Source organism: Plectropomus leopardus, chromosome 12 (assembly GCF_026936395.1).
Source record: "Plectropomus leopardus strain MGB_pleo_1.0 chromosome 12, ASM2693639v1, whole genome shotgun sequence".
Taxonomy (NCBI): Eukaryota; Metazoa; Chordata; class Actinopteri; order Perciformes; family Serranidae; genus Plectropomus; species Plectropomus leopardus.
Window position 1 is genome coordinate 14,863,609 of NC_142187.1, and position 18,451 is coordinate 14,882,059.

An 18,451-nucleotide genomic window follows, 5' to 3' on the forward strand; every position below is an offset into this window, starting at 1 on the left:
CGTATTTTTAATGGAGCCTCAAAAGTTACCGCTTGTCTGAGAAGAGTGAGAGCTGATGATCCTCGTTCAGGTCAAACAGTTCGCTCACAGTTCACAGCCTGCCACAGGAGATCCGGGTGGATTGAGAGATCACATTCCTCTGCCAGGACACGGGAGAGGATGGAAACCATCACGTATAGCCCTGCTTTGTTTGACGAATAGGTCGAAAACAAACTTTAATTATACTGGCATTTATTCTGGCTGTATGTGAAACTATCTCAGGGCTATATCACTACAAGAAAAATATTTCAGTACTTCTTGCTACTTCATGATGTGAAAAGATAAAGAGAGAGAGAAAGTATGAGGCAGGAAGGAGTAAAAAGAGACGTGAGGTGTCTGGGAATTTAGGAAAAATAAGCTTTTACAAGATCACCCCAAAGCCTTAAGTAAAAAATGAACTAAAAATGCAGATCGAATTTTTATCAGAGAAAAGATCTGCTAATTATTTTTCACAACAGAGATGGGTTCACACTGCCATTAGCAACACAACTTCGGTGTGAGATCGAAGACACTTTCATTTAAAAAAACACTAGACACATGACTTACTTGAACATCACAACTATGACAGAAAATGCCATTCACAGTAGTGTGAGAACACATTAAAGTCACTGCTGCAACACGTTTTAAGGTAATGCATTCTGGTAGATGGTGTGCTCCGTTAAATCCACACACCTCTTTGGCAACTTCCCTATTATTTGGGAAATTATTTCCTGTTTAGATAGTTCTCACTACTCACTACTCACACAATTGAGTGGTTTACCTGACTGTAAGCTGAAGCTCCTAATCTGCCTCTAGAGAGCAAATGAGAATAATATCAATTACTGCATAATAATATGCGACAACTGAGCAACTGCTACTTTCAACTCTTAAAGTCTTAAACTATTTGAGCAACACTCAGGTTTTTGATGCAGTCAAGCACATTACATGTTTTGTCAAACTCAGCTGTGTTTTTTTTATGGTTGAAATGACAACTGCTTTACACTTTCCTTTAAGCATAGTAACATCACTAAATGTAACATATTCACAGGTCATATCTGGCAGTTTGACAACAACACTGCACTCTGCCACAGATCTACTGTATTTTTGTTGCTGTCAAAACAGTTTCTTTCAGTTTGTCTCTATGGAAACTCCCAAGCCCTCCGATGTCACACTCTTACTGATTCATTTCAAGACAACTGACGTCACTGCTACAAGCCCACACTGTGTTGTTTTAAGTGGTAAGTTTACTCCTGGCAGCTTTATGTTTTTATGTTTATCTTCTCAGCAAGCCTACCTCTCTGTTGTGTTTACACAATGTTATTTTGGGAAATTTGACAAAATTTCAGTTTCATATTTATTAAAATTCTTCTATTTAAATGTTTAATTCTCCGGAAGAAGACTGGGTGGGTGTTTTTTTAGGCCTGCAAAGTCTCTGACTTTGACATTGATGTTTTCAGTTTGGATGCTGTTTCTTACCTCAGGGCGTGTCTAAAGCAAGCCTGGTCTCACAGGAGCCTCATTCCAGCAGCACATAAAACCCCGCTTACACCCGCTAACATCTCGCTATTCAATGTAATGAGAATGCATACAATCGGCATTCACACCCCGGTCAAATGACTCTGCAGTAGATATGGGTTTTTATCGCCTCCGGCTCTAATTGGCATTGATAGGAACACAACACCCGGGCGAATGCGGTAATTTCAGCTAATCAACAGTCGAGATGCAACGATGCGCCATCACTAATTACCCTCCATCTCCTCCTCAGCAGCGTTACAACACAGATCCAAATAAATCTGCACCGACTTTGAAAGAGAGACCGAATAAGTAAGAGATGTATGAAGGGAAGAAACCACTGAAAAGTTTTCAAAGACCTCCGTTTCTGCTGCTGTTGTCTAATATTCACCTGTTCTTCTGTCTGTCCATGACATTGCACAGATACACCATCAAAACAACACATACACGTCCACAACTGCTGACAGAAAGGCCAACTTGACAGTGGGAATGCAGTATTTAGTGGGTTTACCCATGATAGAAAAACCTGTTTGCAAGCCCTAATTTTGGTGGGAAAGCAGTAAAGGTGTCAAAAAAAAGAAAAAGGGCGGAGAATCTCAGGTGAAGGGAATAAATTGATGAGGCAGAGGAACAGCCAGGGAGCTGATTGGATGGTAAAAACTGAGCAGCAGGGAAGGGCTAATGAGGCTGATGCATAGCAGGTGTTTAGATGGGTAAATGAGGGAAAGGCAGCACAGGAACACTGCACAGGAAAAATTCAGTAAACCGAAACCCAAAAACCAAAAACACAATTATCTTAATAATAAGCCGACCAAGTGAAAGCAAAGACTGACTTACTAATAAAGGCAACTTAAATGAGTCTTACTTAGACCAGTGTTCCCAAAAATAAGGACACTGCCGACTGTGACACCTTGCATTTCATACATTTCAAAAGGTTGCCCAGACGTCAAAATATGACAAGTAGTGATGATATCATGTTGCTATAGCAGTGGCACAAGATGCCCCCCACCCCCATCACCATACCTCCACTACCGGTGCCCCCCAACATTACGAGGCTGTAGCACTGTTAATTCTATCCATGCAAAATAATTATTCAATACAAAATGACTTACTTGCTCTTGTTCAGTGCCGCTTTTAAACTAAAATCAACTGTATAAGGGCATGGGGCATTTCACAAGAGACCAAAAATCATGCCCTATGTTTTCAAAGCCAATTTTTAACGCTACATTTATTTATGATAGAAATTCCTGGTTTTCCATGCCCCCAACCACCATCCTGAAATCACCCCTGTTCCTACCAACAGACAGTGTGTGTTTCCCATCATCTTTCCCTAACCTTAGCCAAGTTTTTTTTACTCAGCAAACTATAAACCTGCAGTAATTCTTTTTTGGCGTCCTTGGTGCAGAATATGAACACATTATTCATATATTATCATCTCATAAAGTTGATGGCATAATTGTTAGCAAAGAGTTGCCCGTTTACACATCCCACAGACATGCATGTACCAACATTAGCATTCATCACTTTTAATCTCAGAAGGAAGCTAAGACGCTCTATAGTGTTGAGGGGAACTGCAGAGTTGGGTGATTTCCAGTCCAAATGACCCCTTTTTCTTTACATATGGTTATTTGACACATTGTTAACAATGGTGGAATGTAAGTACATTTACTCAAGTACTGTACTTAAGTATAAATCTGAGGTACTTGTACTTTACTTGAGTGTCATGAGTTTTCATGCTACTTTAAAACATAAGAGGGGTTTATAAAATATGTTTTATTTAAAAGTAAAGTAACAAACAGTTTATAGAGGTATGGCTGCAAAAGTTAGCTGATTAACCAATCAGTTAATTTAAAGAAAATTTTGTATTTTGTTTTTTTTTTTTAATATGAGTATTGGGGGGTGTTATTTTCTTTTTTAATATCTCTAGTATCTCTTGAGTTTGGGGGATTTTTTCCCTTCTTTTTAAATAAATAATTTTGGGATTTATTTATTTTTTATTATTTGCTGGTTCTCTCTTTTTAAATATTATTTTGAAGTTGTATTTTTTTTTTTTATAACTTTGAGTTTTGAATGTGTGTGTTTTTTCTTTGTTTTCTTGTTTTGAGTACTTACTTTAAATACTTTTTCCAGAGTATACTTACTTACTTTTACTTAAGTACCATTTTCAATTATTGTTAATATAAAGATATTAATTATGTGAGCTTGAAATGTAGAGGCTTCAGTTAAAAAAATGCTCATGAAATTTATTTTTGGAACAGTCATATGGGTATTTTGTGATTTAAGTGTGTGGACTTGTTCCTCTGAATGTGTACCAAATTAAAATAACAGTACAAGATCTTCTTGAGTATTTTGATGTGTCCTCAGTTGAAAATACAAAGCTATGCACTGCCTCCTTCCTTTCAATTATTAATATGCATAAATATCTTATCCTTCATTCTGTTCCCTAAAAGGTGAAATATCTAAATATTTTGGGGAACATTTCAGAGTTCTTACACCACACAGGCCCTCCCTCAAGATGAGTTATTGACCTGACTGCACAAACTATGAACACATGTGTTTCCACAGAGAAATCCAGACAGCATTTGGATGTAAGAGAAACTCAAAGTGTGGGAGTCGAGTCTCACTGACACCATCACATCTCAACAGGCTAGCAGATTTTCATTAATCTCCCCTCGAAGTGAGCTGTGGGCTTTGTATCCCCAAACGGCTGAGGGGTATCGCTTTACACAAGTTCCATCCCCAAGCAGTCAGTGTGTCATGATGTGTGTGTGTGGTCTCTTAATGCGATATCTCCACTGGCTCTGCAGAACCAGCATGACAGGCTGCAAGCACAGTGGCAACCACTTTGATTTTTCCATAGACGGATGAATCACTCTCGAATGAACACTTAGTGACCCGTGGCTTAAAGGCCAGGATTAGCCCTAGCAACCGACGCTCTCTGGGGTCCATAATCGATGCTGGGGGCTGAGCACCCTGCTGATTACCTGTGCTCTCTCCCCTGGTCGTCCTATCCAAGTCACAGCATGGAAGAAGCAAGCAGTAACCAACACAAATTTGGAGAAGCAGATGAGTTCACAGAGAAAACAACTGGCCATTAAATCACTCAACATTGTGGGAAATATGGTATAACACTTAGTTGTGTTCTTGCTGAGAGTACGATGAGAAGATCAAGACGCAGTGTCATGTCCGTATGCTAATAATGAAGTTACCACCAGCTGCTCGTTTGCTTAGTTTAGCATAAAGATGAAACTGGGAAAAACAAGAGAGTAGAGTAAATAGCAAAAGTGTGAAAATACCTTCTGCACATGAAAATGAGAAAGTCCAGCCCATAAAACTGCTGCAATTTGTTATTTTCACACCTGGATTTTTTAACAGATTAAACACACCAAATATATCATGGTGATTGCTGCTGGTTGGTGGAATACATTTTGATCAAACAGAATTTATTTCTGGGCCAGAAATTCAATCGCCAGAAAATATGCCTGCCTTGTATGTTTTTTGCAATAGATACATAACATTTGTGCGTTATGTGGCATATAGGTCGAAACTTTACATTTCGACAAAGCTATAGTCAACTTTTTATTAAAATGGTTATGGCTAAGAAAAAATCCTGTTTTGGCTCAAATCTGGTTTGGGGGACACAATCTCAGCAGTGATGTCCCAGTAAAAGAAAAAAATGCTTCTTATGGCATTTTAGCATTATAGGAGCAACAGGTCACTAAAGACAAAGTTTTGATACCTGTTTTTGTTTTTTTGTTGCTCTCAGGGTGAGCACGTGACATCAACCATCCCCTCCACCTCCCAATGACAGTCAGCTCATAGACTACATAAATTGACATGATGCATAAGAAACTTGGAAATGTGACGTACTTGTAGTTTGGAGAAACTTGCAATGCCAACATTTTCTTCTGGTGACCGGCAAAAGAGTTCTGATGTTGATACAAATTATACAAGATATGTCTGATGGGTCACTGTCTCTTGTGTCTCTCTCGATGTTCACAAAGCGTTCCACCAAATTAGAGCTTAGATGGGGCCCAAAAAATCAGCCCTGACCCTATATGAACCCGCACAGTTTCAGTCCAAACCTGACCCGTGCCTGACCCACAGTAGCCGTTTTGGGCCCGATGAAAAACCTGAATTTGTATTGTAAAAATACACCTATAATATATTACATTTTATATATTATAATAGAAATCATTTTAAAACATGTATTGCAAGCTTAGGGCTGGCGTGTTTACTTGCCCCACTTCTCTTTCTTGTCTTCCCTCTGTTAAGTCTGTCATCTCGTGCATGACAGTTTCGGTGAAGCAGCCAGTGCCCCTCAGTGCGTCTATTGCGATGGTGATGCAGCTTGCAGATGATGGTTATCACTCTCTGCTGCATGTTACGCAAATCTCTTACACTGCTGGGGAGGGAGAAGCAAAATCTGCCAACCAATTCACCTTGCAGCCCCCTATTCTCTTTTTCTTGTTTTCCGTCCCTCTCTCATTTGTGCTCCCTCTCTCACACGGTTTTCCACATGTTCCGTCGTTTTCCCTCTCTCCACCCTCTTTCTCTCTCTTTCCCTCTTGATGCAGTCCATTTAAGCTCCTGCCAAAGTGCCATTTAAGCATGAGACAGTCCACAACAGTCTCATAATAATAATAATAATAATAATAATAATAATAATAATAATAATAAGAAGAAGAAGAAGAAGAAGAAGAAGAAGAAGAAGAAGAAGAAGAAGAAGAAGAAGAAGAAGAAGAAGAAGAAGAAGAAGAAGAAGAAGAAGAAGAAGAAGAAGAAGAAGAAGAAGAAGAAGAAGAAGATAAATAAGCATTCATTTGGTGAGGCCCAATAAGGTTGGGGAGAGAATCAAAGCTCTACACTCAATAGGCTGCAGAGCTTTCATTAAGAGGAAAGGAAACTTGAAAGGAGTCACTGGTTTAGGCCCAACACATAAGTTAGGGGCATTTTGTATGTGAATGATTAATTCCTAACCTTGCATTGCTATCCCTAAAGCCCTATATAAAATAACTAGTTTTGGAAAAATATCAGGTTACAGAATCAATCTGTAAAAGCTATTTCTAACCCACATTCACGAGGCCTTATGGAAACCAGCACTGGGGAAGGATAAGATAGATTTGATTTTTTTTTGTGTCATGGACACAAAGTTCCAACCCTTGCAATTTTGTCAGACACCTTAAGTACAGTTGCAATGGTGACACAGATCGTTACAAAATCACATCTTAAACAAAATATTCTGCCTTCTTTTCAAAGCTTGGCATATACGATTCCCTTCCTGAGGCACAACTTAAGCCTTTTTGTAGTCAACCAGCCAAAAGACATAAACATAAATGCATCAAGAAAATCCTGAATGTCCTTGAAGAAATGACAGTAAAACAAAAACTAAACCTCTTTTTTTTTTTTATGAAGCTCTCATAAAAAGCTAGATCTGAATCGATGCGCCTCACTCCACATTTCTTTATTCGGTGGAATAAACCTCGGTTTTGTTTCTTTAACAAACAGTAGTTGTATTTAAAAAAGCCTTTCTTTTTTTTTTAAAGTTGAATAACTATGTCTTGAACTTCAAGCTCCACTATCTCTCAGCAAAAAGGGCTGGAAGCCCTTTTTCTCCTAATTTGAACAAAACTGTGTCAAATCCTTTGGCATAGATTTCCTAAACCCCTTCTGACCACCCTCAGTGGATTTGGCAGTTTTTTTTAATTAACTTATTTTTATTGGCTTTTCTTCCCTTCTCACATCATCTGTGTCATCTTGTGATGTGAGCAAATTCACATGTTGGAAAAGTTCAATGAAAAGATTTCAAACTAAAACAGTGGTGTCAATCTGCTCATCTGTCTTTCAGCAAAAAAAAGCATATAAGCAAAATGTTTCCTTTAGAAACAGAGACAGAGACATAAATAAGTGGATGACTCCCGAGGCACACAGAGGGCGGATGGAGTCAAATCAAAGGTGCATTTTGGCCAATTTCAGACTGAAATGACAGCAGCAGTGAGCTCACAGCTTCCTGTTGTCATCTTCCTGTAATTTTCTGTTTGTCCTCCGAGTGACACTCACATGTTACTCATAAATTGAATCAGATGGGAACACTGTGTACACACTGTGCATGGCTTGAATCTAGATGCTATGAGCTTCCCATGACTACTTTAGAAGTAATTGCAATTGATGATTTTGTCCATAGAGGTCCTTTAATTAGCAGCGGCCTTGTTAGGGCCAGCGTGTTCACGGGCGACATCAGTTTCTTTTCCAACGTATGACTCTATAGGAGGGATTGATTTGGACACATACTTAAGCTACACAACACATAAATGAAAGCTTTACAGTGTAATTGGTTCAATTTTCCATGGAATGTAGGCCGAATCACATTATGTTTGTTAGGTAACTTCCCTCTGAACATGACAGTTTGACCTATGCAGCGCTGGTGTGAGTATGGGGAAATTTCACTGTTGTGGTTTTTGTCATTGTGATTGTGATTTAGAAATGGCAAACTCAAATGTGAAAGGTCACTGATTATTTTACCTCCTCTCGGCCAGTCTCTCTACCACAAATGATGACTTTGACATTATCAAGCGGAATAAAAGTGCAATGGAAATGCATTATATTTTGTTTTACACATTGGTGGAAGAAATATTAGATCTTTTACAGTTATCATTATTATTTATTTTTATTTTATTTATTTATTTATTTAATTACAAGCAAAATTCCAAAATGTTCTTTAGTAATGGTTCAGCAAGTAAATGCAAAAATACACTAATGTGTAAAAGAGGGGGCTCAAAGCACCAGACACATACGTTGATTTGAAAAACTCTACAGCAATGTCTCTATCGACCAATCATGACCTGGTTACTCAAGATAATACACAGACCTTGCTGTCAGCAGTTTCATGTAGGAACTATTTTCTTTCTATCAAACTACACTTGCAAACTGCATCAGTGTGCAGAAGAAAGCGTGCATCTACTCATGGACGAGAGGCTTGTGCTCATGACAGGGCGAAATGTCGCACCAACAGCGTCCTCCTCAGCTGAGCTGTAACATTAGCTAGCGCATTGGTGTTTAGTGAGATAACAGTAAATGTACACTTCCTTGTAAGTTTAACAGCCTAAACATTATTGCAACTAATATTATTAAGATTATCTGGGTTAATTTGTAAAGATAAGAAGCAAATTATGATGACTGTTGTGAATTTGAACTGCACACAAACCTGAATACACAAAAATAAAACATTTTATGGTGTGAATTTAGAACTGTATGGCGTTACTTCAAGGCAGCAATCATTTTAACAATTTTCTATTTCTTAGTTATTGAAGAAAGCACATTGAATCTTGTGAATCCTCTTTTTTTCAAGATTGTAAAATGACAGAAAAAGACATTTTCCAACCATTTGTGTAGAGAGAGTTAGAGTGGTGAACCATGTGAGGAAGGCCCTAAAAAATTGGGTATGTTACTTAAAGGCAACATGAGGGTTAATATTGTGGCTGCATTATATTTTATATATCCATTATAGGAATTTACAATGTAATTAGTGCCTACAGCTGTCAGATAGACACAGTAGAGTAAAAATTAGCTAATGGGTATAAAGTCTAAATACTCAAAGTGTTTTGAGTCTTAAAGTTGTATTCCCACAGTCCTTGAGTAAATGTACTTACTTTTAATACTTATTTTTAAGGAGATTCTCTGGATATGCCACTTACGGAGACACAATAGTGGATGTTTATTGCTTTTCTCACATTTCCTTGGACAAACCTGGTCAAGGTACAATTACTTTATGATCCCACTGATGATGAACTATCACCCTCATCTTTTTCTTTCAAGAGCCCCGTCAATTACCAAAGCAGGATGACACTAGAAAATGCCAAAAGCAGAACAAAAGCATTTTACACTGTTGACAGTATCTATTAAAATATCAGCAAGCCGAAACCCAGTTCTCTGGCTGGACTGAATGGATTTGATTCAGACTCCCGAAACAAAGGAATCTTTTACATCAGGATTATTATGTAACACACAGATGCACTATCTCTTAAATGTGAGTGCCTCAGAGTGCATCAGCACTGCCCAGAGGGTCATGAAGGAGTGGGACGGAGGGCGGCCTGTGTACAGATGTTTGTCACATAGCAAAAAGTCACTACACACACTGCAAACTCTATTGGTGACCAGGCGAGTCCTTTAACCTTGGACAACCTTATCTGTCATTATTTTAGGGCTCGCAGGCCTTGTCCACACAGACACATGTATTCTTGTAAACAGGGTTTTCCCCTTCTTCATTCTTAGAAAAATTCCAGTCCAAACAGTGTTATCAACAAAATCTTTGTCCAAATGAAAACTGAAAACACAAATAAAGCGCTGTGAAGACCAAATTTACAGCCGGTGATATAACCCCGAGGCCACTCAAACAAGAGGATGAAGATGTAGGCCAAACAGAAACCTGAAAAAACCTTTTAAAAACATTTTTATTAGGCGGTTGGAAGAAGTCAATATGTTTCTGATTTTTGTTATCCCATTTTGGGTTTTTTGTTTGTTTGTTTTTGAGGGCTGGTGTCAAATTAATGGCACTTTAGTACTTATTAATTTATATAAACTACACTCAAACATGAATAACTGCATCCCAAATACCGTGCTAATGTCATCATATCTATCATATATGTGATATTTCCAGCGCGCAATCTCACTGTGGGCTTTTCTGTGTCAGCTGATAGTCGCAGCCTAAACAGGAATAATCACTAAACTAAATTAGCAAGTGTTTGAAATGTGTACCTATGTAAGTTAAATCGTAAATATTTTATGTGTGGTTTGGGTAAGAAAGTTCATTCTTAATAGAGAGAAGAATGATAATTTAACCAAACTCCATCAGTAATTACTATTATTAAATTACATCCTTAGTGATGCCAGGTATGTCCACCAGACCAAATAAATGAATTTCATGTGACTGGAAAAAGAAATGTCATTTTTCAAAATTTTCTCTACCACCATTCATATCACTCCTTACTCCCCCTGTTGGCCTGGTGGGGTGGAAACAGACACTCTTCCTCCAATACACACATTGCCCGACACTTTTCACAGAAAGCTTTGGGGTTTTGAACTTACTTAAAATCTCTGCCGTCTGTTCCTCGTATTTTCAGTGTCTCTTCCATCTCCCTCTGGAATTTTAGGAAACACCAACATGCTGAAAACTGCTCCTTATTGCTGACAGAAATGTGGTTGTTGAGGCAGCAAGAGTGAAATCACTGTAAAGTAAATGTATATTATTATCATTAGTTAATTTGAATTCATATTTATTATTAACCTTCAAACCTTTGAAACCTGAGCAAACTGACTTGATTTCTTTCTAAAACATGGGAAGAAGTTACAAGTCACGAGTTACAATAACATTACCGGAAATTTAGTACAAAGAAAGACAAAAGGTAAAAAAAAGAAAAGAAAAAAGGTTTAAAAAAGGTAACAAATAAAAAACATAGATAGATAGATAGACAGATAGATAGATAGACAGATAGATAAAACAGTTAATAATTATTATAAAAACATATTAAAAATAGTTTTCTGGACATTTTTCTTTTTATATTATTATCATTCGATCTCTCTCTCTCTCTCTTGTTCTTTTTTAAAAACTAATTTTCTAATTTTCTTCTCCTAATTCTTGCAATTTGTACAACATTTCTTGCCAAGTTGCGCAGTGTTTTTTTGGCCATGTTTTCAAAAGAAATCAAACCAATTTGCTCAGCTTTCAACAATTTAAATGCATATGAAAGGACGCATCACAAGACAATTGATGTCATTCCAGTTTGCAGACGGTTAAACTGTCCCACTTGAGATTCTTTGTTTACTGTTAAAAAAAGAAATTGAAATCTGTTGCTAAAATAAATGTCATTCCCGCACAGCTCCCATTCTCATTTAAGACTTAAACCCCATTGCTATACAACAACAACTGTGGAAGTAAGATGCATTTAGATGGACTTAATGATGCTGCATGGTGGCTTCATTTGGCTCTCTGACACTAATGGATGTAGCCAAGGTAACATCACTCATTGGTTTGGCATTTCAGCTGTTGCCATCTTTGATTCTGAAGCAAGATGTGATTTTATTTGAACAACAGAGTGGAGATAACTAGGGGTGTTAATCAGTACAGTATAGAAATCAGATACAGTATTATATTTAGCCTATTGTTCGGACAACAATACAACATTTGCCAATATATGAAAGTCTGCCACGATATAATTTTGATTCGATTCAGGGGCCTGCCATCAATATAAAACAATATCATCTGCCCATTTCATACAATCTGTTATGGAAGAGGCTGCCAGCCCTTTCTTTTTTATTTCAGCCAAAAAAAATAAAAACATCACATAAAAATGTGAATGATTGTAACAGGCTAAACGCAGGTAAATTTACTTTAAACTGACTTGTTTTCATTTTAATCCAAACCTTTTCCCTAAAAAGGTTGGGCTAACTGGCTGAAGGCCAAGTTCTCCAAACAGCCATAAAACATGAATTAACAGCATTTAACATAAATGTAAAATTTAGCTCAGTAACACTGCAGGGACGAAAGAGTCGCTCATTGATGGTCTCAGTGTTAGCTTAGTCGCTTTTACACAGCATACTTAAGTTTAGCGGCTAGCGTTTAGCTTAACAATTTCCATGAATTATTTAGTTTTTCTCACTCACCGCTGGTCTAAGTCACTGCATCTCCCGACAAGACAGCATGGTTGAATTTCAGACTACATGTTCGTTTTTTGCCAGCAGGACAGCGCGGAAACAGAGTACCTAAAGTTAATGTTGTTGTGTTGCTGCAACAAGCTAGCTGGTGAGCTGCTCAGCCAGCCGCGTGCCACCGTCATCGTTAATCCCATGACGTCATTGTTTACGTATGCCGCGTGCTCTGTCAATTTACCCTTATTTTCTTCGAAATCCAAAATATGTCCACACCGCTGAGTTATTCCAGAGTTAAATAGCGTTTCCCTCATCATGTTTTTCTGTGCCGCTTGCCATGGACCCTTTTCACAGAAGACATTTTGGCACAGAGTGGAACAACACAGCTGTGAATAATGAGCTGAATGATGGCTGAATTGTGTTTAGCTGCTCTGATTTTAGGATGCTGGTCTACTGTGGAGCGTGCTTGCTCACTGTCACTGTGACTGGATAACTTGAACAGGACAGAGCCAGCATTTGCTTTATTGCAGTGACAAGTGGCATGTCCAAAATGTACCCTGTAGGAAAGACCTGTCTGTTATCTGCCTTCTGCTGTTTGACGGCGACACAGAATTTCAAAATAAAGGCATATCCTAAAGATGTTAATATCAATCAATGTTTTCACTTTGCCTTGATCAAATTGCACCACTGATCACTAAATCAATACATCGATCCTCCCCTTCCAGCATGGTGCTTTCATCATGATCATAATTTATTGACATGTCAGAGAAATCAGTGGTACAGGATAAAAAATAAATAAATGCAATAGAAGAAACATGTAAAAGGGACACCACAAATAAGCTACCTAGAGCCTTTGGGAGGGGGGCCAAACAATAACAATAACATGTAACAAACAAAAAAAAACGAAAACAAAAGATGCATGTTAGTTACCCCATCTTACCCTAGGTATAGAGACCAAACTTTTTTTGTACCAGGTTGTAAAAATGTTTATGTCTGCTGTAAAGTTAAGGATTTAAAAGACGGGGTTCATCAGGAATTACTCTGTTTTGGAGCCAGTCTTAATATCAATATAATATTTTAAATCCACAAGTACAAATCCACAGCTCAGGATAATGAGAGCAGTAAAGTCAGCGTGTGTTTGGAACACATATCTTTTCTGGCTTTCCATGTCTCATGATCAGAACCATGTGTCCGCCACGTGGAGGGTTCGCTGTACTTGTGAAAGGCTCAAGGGGGAACATTTCACTGGCTTTCTGCGGACAAAGGATGGAGGCATGAGGTCATACTGACAAAAAGCTCCATATAAAAGTGTGTTGGAAACAATGTGACTTTGCCAATTTATGTTGGAGTTATATTTATTAAACAGATTCAATTAAAAGCAAAGCAAAATTTAAATTGTAACCAAAAAAATCAAGAACATAATCTGATAAATTAGAGGCAGGGATTTTTAATTAACATAGATGACATTTGTAAAACTTAATTTAATTTAATTGGAAACACTTTGTTGGTCCCTCAAGGGGCAATTCTGGACGAATGTGTCAGAAAGCAACAATACACCGATCAAAGTGTAAAAGGTAAAAAGTGCAGTAATGTTAGGAAGCCTACATTTTTATTGTTTTTTCATATTTAAAAAAAATGCAAAAAATAAATACCCATAGGACAAAATAGAAACATCATAGAGCAAGAAAATATTGTATGGTTTGTATGGTTACAAAAATTAGACAAAAATTAGACATTTAAACATTTGACATTGGTACATTTTATTTCTACTTTTATCATGTTTTGTTTTCAGAAAGTTTTAACTGTTTGCATTTTCAAAGATTTGAATCAAACTTTCCTTCAAAACCAAAACAGTTAAAAAATAAAGTTCATATTCACATACTTTGGGAGCCCTAAAGGGGAATCCAAGTGATGTCTTTTGTACATTTTAAGAGCCCTGTATACTGTAAATATATGAAAAGAACATGACTCCTTAGAGTCTTTTATTGGCTTACCTTGAACATGTTTCTTGAGGTAAGGTGTGGCATTGCTTAGAAAAACAGAGGTGAAGGGTCCTGAATTCAATTGGCTCCCGCTCCTCTTCAGATGGGAGGAGGCAGGGAGCCAGAGGAGCAGCGAAGCTTGGAGCTGTCTCTGTGTTTAAATCACTTCTGGCCACATCTTAGCCGTGTTGCTCTGGACTCCTGCCAGGGATCCAAATCTGCATCTGCCAGAGTGAAAGTGAAGAATTTGGAAATACTCGTTTTATCTTGCAGAAGTTGTGTGAGTGAAAATTTGTGTAAATGTTGGACTCTGATGGTGTAATAGAAAGGCACTGAGTTTGTTGTTGCTGAGCTGAGGGAAGCTGTGTCTGATCGTTTCATCTTCAGTGCAGACAGCAATGTTCTGCTGCTGCTCGAACAGTTTCAGTTTTTTATATTCATGTTGATGCTTTTTAGTCAAAGTTTTAAGACTGCATCTGAGTTTCTTCTTTGAGGTTTATTATATCAGATTGTTCTGTATTTTATCCGACTGTATTTTATCCTACGGACAGTTCAGATATTTTAAAGTGGGGTTGTATGAGATACTTATCCATATTCAGTGTGTTATATACAGTAGATGTCAGTCTGTACATCCCCAGTTTGGAGAAGCAGACAGAAGTACTGACCCAAAAACTAAGCAATGTATTGTTATGGATGGGTGGTTGTCCTGATGGGAAGAAGTTAACGGCTGCAGCTCCTCATCTATGCTCTCATCAAAGCCACCTTACTGTATGGAGAAAAACAGTCATTTTGGCTTGCTGAACACAGGATTAGTTAGTTTGTGTAACTGTTTGACTTTTGTATATCTAAACTAACCATTTTTAATGCCAAAATAACAAAACCAAACTATAATTGAGGCAGTGGCAGGTAGGTAAAATCACAGTTTTTCTCACTGGAGTCTGGCACTGAAAAGATGATATAATGGGGGAATTACTGTCAGACGATAAGGTAAAGCAGCAAAAAATGTTCTAAATAAACTATACACTTAAACTGATATCGAGCTTTTTTAAGTGGGACTTTTTTAGATTGGAAAGTACATGTAAGTGTACATTATATGTAGATGTCCGTGTCAGACTCCAGCCTGCTTCTCTAAACTGGGAGCGTGCCATCTGACATCTACCACTAATATACTGACTTTGGACAAGTACCTCATACGATTTCACTTCAAAAAATCCTAAGTATCCCTTTAACTAGTTAATAACTGTCGTGTAGCACCACCACGCTTCATCATAACCAGGGATTAAAATTTTAGCATAAAATAATGTCTCTTATCACTTCAAAGAAGCTGAATTTTAATCACATGTGAGCATCACACACACACACACATCTCTCCTTTCCCAATGCGGTGACGTTAAAAGCACTGCTCATGTTTACTCCTGACAAATATGGAGGAGGAGGAGGAGGCCCTGGTTCCCATGGAGATGCTCATCTGTTTTGTGCAGAAAGTGATCCAGGTGTTGGAGGAGGTCAGCAGAGTCTGAATAAGTGTGAATGAACTGTGAGCCACACTGCCAGGAGCTGCAATGAGAGTTGATTAAGGCGATGTGACGCTCACTCATGCATATTAATCAGTTCACACACACACACACACACACAGCTACACGCAACCACTGACACACGCATGAAAGATTTAGACTTCCTGCCATGCTGAATGAAAAATCTCTAAGTCAAGCTGATCTCATTAGTTAAGCTTCAAGGATCGTCGGGCCTGGGTGAATATATCCGTGTCCCTGTGTGCACTGTGTGCGAATCCTCTCAATCATTATTTTGTGCTTTTACTTTAATCAAGTACCCAATTTCAATAAAAAGCTTAACAATGTGAACAGGAGGCTGATCGAGACAATAAATGCACCAGCAAAGCCTTTAGCAGGAGGTCAGACTCATATCTAACAAAGTGCTGTGATAATCTTAACAAGTGAGTCAGCAGACGGGTTGTTTTCTTTCCGTCTGCAGTATTCAGTTTTAGGACCCCTGAGGTGAGACTCTGTAAATTACATCAGTGTGAGAGAGGCAGTTAGTATATTTAATATGACACAGACTGGTCAAAGGCCTCAAAGGAGCGAGCAATATATCTTAAATCAATATCATGAGATTGAATTTTTATTATTAATATATGTACATAATACAGCAAAGGTGCACTAAATCACATATCGACTAATCAAAGCGGTGGCCACTACAATAAACTGTCATTTAACCCTTTTAACCCTGGATTGACATGAGTTTTCTTGTGCTGCATTCACACACCTTTTACAAGCTATCTGACCCTTTGAAACTTGCACAGATTGGTTTGATTTTTTTCTTCAATAACATCGTGAAAAAAAGGCAATGACCAACTTTTCAAGAAATTTCCCACAAATTGCAAGAAATTCTTAAAATGTGTCAAGAAAAATACCTTATACCTTGTTTTTAAAAAGGGGAGGATTATTAGGAAAAAAATCTAACAATTAAGGAAAAATGCTCTGAAACTATATTCATAGTTATATTTCATATTTAAAGCTATATTACAGAAAAAAACACAATAAAATATATCAAATAAACACTTTTTCCAGCACTTTTAAGAGTCTTTTTCTTTTGTGCATATTTTAAGGTCATTTTTTTCTTGATTTTTTAAACTAATTTTTTGCTTGGTTTTAGGCCATGTCTTGTTTAGTTTCCTTTTGCCTTCTCTCCATGTTTTTGCAAGAAATCAAACCAATTGGCTTTTCAAAGGGTTATTCCCATCGAACACATATATGATGGCGATAAAGATATGATGGTCTCTGACAGTTTTACCAGGCAGCTCCTCTACTGTGTCCCAGCTTCTGAGTGCATGGTGGATCAATTGGTCAGGTTATTTTAAATGGGGATGTACTGTGGAGCTTCAACTGAAGGCTCTCTGGCCACACCAAGGCTCCCTGTGTTTTACTGACAGAGTTTAAAAATCAGGTCAGAGGGGACCTCTGCTGGTTGGCTACAGAAGAACCTCTGCTGTAATAAACAGCGGTGGAAAAAGTATTTAGATATTTTATTTCTGTGAAAGAACTCCAAGTAAAAGCCTTGCATTTAAAATGTTTCCTGGATAAAAGTACAGATGTGTTTTCAAAAAAATGTGCTTAAAAAATAAATAAGTATTTATTATGCAGACAGATGGCCCTGAGATATTTTTATGTAGATGTTACCAACAGAATGGAAGCAGCATTTTTACTGTTGCTTAAGTACATTTTAACTACATCATATACATGTGGATATTTTAATTTAATAATGTATCATGCATGTACAAACTCTTTTCATGTTTTTTCTATGCAAAATCTGAATCTACAAGATAACTTGTGATTAAAGCTGTCAAATAATTGCAGTGCAGTAAAAAGTAGAAAAAAATGAAAATATAAAGTAAAGATTAATAAGCTGAAAAATTTACCTTAGTAGTTTAAGTGAATCTATTATATTTCACCACCAAAGCTATATGAATATCATGATAATAAAGGGACCATTCAACCCAAAATTACATATTTTTCCTCTTACTTTTAGTGCTATTTATCAGTCTAGATAGGTGTGAGTTGCCAAGTACCAAAAAATACATTTGAAAAACTCAACAGAAATGTCTCTTTACAGTAATCATGACCCAGTTACTCAAAACAATCCAAAGACATTATTTTGAGCAGTTTCATATAAAAGATGTTTTCTTTCTACTGAGCTACACTCACAAAAAATGAAATAAAATAAAAAAGAATAAAATAAAGGAGCTGAATCTGCAATGTTTCTATTGCAGCCTCAACTAATGCATACATTTACAGCATGTTAGCATTCAAAGATACTTGATATGATTGTTTTTTCAGCTTTAGTACAGTGACGATGAGGATCAATTGTAGCAGCAGCATTAGTTTTTTGTTTGATTTCGTACACATTCATTGATTTGTCTGTGATGTCTGGCAAATGCACTCTGCTGATTGCAGCAGTTTGAGTAAGAGTTTGGTCCAGATCCAGATCCAATACTGGGCTGAAGAGGAGGGGAAGCCCTCAGGTTAAGTGCTACTCTGTTGATGCATTTCATCATTCTAAACATCCAGTTGTTTTACAAAGACCATAAAAGTGTCGTTCTGAATGGGTTTTATTGCAGCATATCCTCATATTTCATGGGCTATTTTGCTGAAATGCAAATCAAATATAAAATAGTGTTGGTGCCGTGGACTACCATGCAAACAAGATGTCAGTGTATTCTGCATGGAGCAGCTGTGCATAAAGTAACTTTGCTTTTATTTATTTAGGAATGTGCTGGC

General features: G+C 37.5%; 1 long non-coding RNA gene across 3 annotated transcripts in view; it reads right to left on the reverse strand.

Annotated features, from left to right (window-relative positions):
• LOC121951061 (uncharacterized) overlaps window positions 1–18,451 on the reverse strand; it is a 31,268-nt gene that overhangs the window by 12,198 nt on the left and 619 nt on the right. The window contains exons 2-3 of one of the 3 annotated variants that reach the window (XR_015778160.1): window positions 14,169–14,380; window positions 10,615–10,754 (exon numbers count right to left, since the gene is read on the reverse strand). This is a non-coding gene — a long non-coding RNA (uncharacterized LOC121951061). Of the gene's footprint in view, window positions 1–10,614; window positions 10,755–12,189; window positions 12,388–12,415; window positions 12,623–14,168; window positions 14,381–18,451 lie in introns of those variants that run through there. The other 2 variants (XR_015778159.1, XR_006106379.2) reach the window with 2 other exon arrangements.